The sequence below is a fragment of the Monopterus albus genome, unplaced genomic scaffold, assembly GCF_001952655.1.
Source record: "Monopterus albus unplaced genomic scaffold, M_albus_1.0 scaffold277.1, whole genome shotgun sequence".
In the NCBI taxonomy this organism is placed as follows: domain Eukaryota; kingdom Metazoa; phylum Chordata; class Actinopteri; order Synbranchiformes; family Synbranchidae; genus Monopterus; species Monopterus albus.
The window spans coordinates 223,760-226,859 of NW_018128157.1; positions in this window are offsets into that span (position 1 = coordinate 223,760).

Sequence of the window (3,100 nt, forward strand, 5' to 3'; positions counted from 1 at the left end):
GCATGCTTACAGTACATCACACACACTGAGCTCTGCAGGGTGGAAGTTTACACTGTTTTGGACACGCCCCCAAATGTGATGTCAGAGCGGGGTCATGCAACACGACATGAAAAGCCTAAAGAAGAACAAGGACAAGACATCAGAGGATAAGATGTGCAGACGGAGGAGAAGCTCCTAATAACCTAAATGGTTTCTTACCAGTTCCAGAGCAGCCTCTTCTTTTTTCTTGAGTTTTGTTTCATAAAGCAGGAAGTCCTCACTCAGAAAATGCCTGTTAAACACGTTATGCTGTGTGCAGATTCATTTCTCACTCGATATCTTCAGCACTGCATCAGTTCATGTGATGTCTCCATACATATGCTGGTGACCAGGATCCTCTATGTCCTTCTGCTACCATTGTAAAACACTCAGAACTTTTTAAATCTTGTTATCGCTCATCATTGTTTTTCTTGGCAAAGAGTGTCGTCCAGAGATTCAGGCAGCAGCTACTATTTTTGGCTGATGCTGACCTTCACGTAAAATAACTGACTACAGAAGTCAGACTACAGCGTTTCTGCTGCGTCACGGCCTTGGTCTGCAGACAAGGTTTTGGCTGGATCACCTAACAGCATCTGAAAACCCCTGGAGGCCTGCATCCAGCTATCTCTGTCTGTTGTCTTCCTCTCAGGCACCAGAAACCAGGACAAACAGCCTCCTGCACTCACACCACACAGCTTGTGGGGGCACAGTAACAAATGAACGCAGCAGGACAGTCAGAGGTCAATATTCACAGAGGTTTTAATGAGCAGATCAAACTGAAAGTGGAAAAATGAGGGGCACATACCACCCACTCCCATCCCCAGTGGCATTCCATGTGTCTGACAGTTTGCTCTGTCAGAGGGAGGCAGCGGGTTGCAGCCTGCATGGCCACAGTTTAACCACTCCACATGGAATGACAACACTCTCAGTTTGTCTGAAGCAGACTGAAGCATTTAGCACACACAGACACGATGTCCTCTCGAGCCCGTTGTTTTAAAACAAGATGACCAGCAGGACAAACTTCCAAACCTCTCTGTAGGCCCGCCAAGAGAAATCCAGCCTCCTGTCGGAGCTATGCAGGAATATTTACAGCTGAAGTCAAACATCAATCAGTGTGTGCTGCACCAAGTCCCTCTCACATCCGTATGAACTGTGTCTGCACATTTGTGTATGTGTGTGTGTACTTGTATGGCCAGCAGTGTGGGGACTGGTTTGAATTTCAAACCATGGGAGTGAGGACATTTTGACTGGTTCTCACTTTCTCAGACCTCTACACAGGGCTGCTATACAGTCTTACTTGGTTTTAGGGTTTAGGTTAGGGGCCAGGGAAGGCATTATGTCAATGAATGTCCTCACAGAGATAGCTATACAAACGTGTGTGTACAGTTCTGCAGTACCTCAGTTACTGGAGATGGAGTCAGACAACAGGAAGTCTGAAAGGAGAGAAGATCAGATCAGGTTCAAGCAACACACAGTGCGTTCTGTCAGACTGAACCTGGAGCCATTAAAGGACGCAGCTGGTACAAGCCCCGTCCAGAGACCAGCAGCACCAGGGAATGTGGTGTCCAGACCTCCACTGTTGTCCACCAGCTATTTACCCCCCAACCCCCAAAGGTGCTGGAGCTGTTTATAAAATGCAAAGGAACCCTAAACACCCCACGTGCCACTGGCGAGATGATCAGTGGATCAACAAACAACTGGACCAGTTCATTGTTGAAGCCATTTGTCAAGTGAACCACTAACATTTGCTGGCTCTGCTTCTGCAGTGGGTTGTCTGATTTCTTAGAACTGAATTATAACAAAATGTAAAAACTCACGTTTTTGTACTGCAGGTGAGAAAATTATATATTATTTTAACAATATGTGGTGAATGTTTGGCATTATTTGTGACCATTTAAAGATCAAATAATCTTTTATTTTACATAATTATATCTTTAACATAATATTATGAGTTACTTGTAGAAATTAATGGAGACTTTGACACCTATACAAAAAGAGCACACTACTCTCAGAGAATCATTAATTGAGGTTTCTGTTTTCTGTTATTACAAGCATTAAGAGTCATAAACAACGATTCGACACATGAAACATGAGCCCTGTCTTTTTAAGGCTGCTCTACCTTCCACATTCAAACTGCTCCTGATCCTGATCCTGATCCTGATCCTGATGAGCGCACAGGACTCCGTTCAGTTCATACAGTTTGTTCAGTTATCTCTGCATCTTTATCCATAAAACAAACATGACACATGTGCATACGCGCTTTATCCAAGAGTTTTAAAAAGCTTTCATGGCGGGTATATTCCATAAAAGACCCGTTTCTATTGTTTTTTCAAGCTCCGATGCCCATTGCCCTCGGAACTGCCAGAACGCCTGAACTCCTTTCAAAATGTTGTCAGTTTAACGCTCCCCTTGGTTATTATCCATACTAAATGCCGCTGTACAGCAAATCAAAGCGTGTTTTGTTTTATAAAGAGATGGTTCACAGTTCGGTATGCATGCAACTGACCAAATAGCCCGAGCTTTGCTGAAATATGGAGTTTTCCAAGAGACCCGCGGTGCTGCTGGCCACCGCTCCGCTCAGGAGGGTGGACCACAATCTTTAGAAGAACCGTGAACAGCCGAAGGGTTGTAAAAGTAGATTTTTTTTTCCTCAAAGAAACTGCGGTTTGATGGAATACTATGCACGCCGAGTTAACGAGGAGATGCTATTAAATAAATGTAGGCCTTAGTTTTTATTTAGGCATTTCTGTAATTTGGCTAACATCAAAATACATTTTAAGTTTATATTTTTCCAAAGGAGATTCGCATACGGGCCACTTACCTTTCAGAAAGAATGGGATATAGCCGGGTTTGCTGCTTCTGGCGATTAATGCGATACCACAGCAACACCGACGTGAACTCTGAGTCACCTGGTCGTCCCATTTAATGGAAAAGGTGTCGGTAAGGAGCAAACCCACGGCCACATAGGGGCAAACCTAACAGTGAACTACAGGAGAAACAGTAACGGCTAGCTAAGTTACGTTACATGCCGGTAGCGGTGACAGTGGAGCTACAGATTAAGTGTCCGCCGTGTTTACTCTTC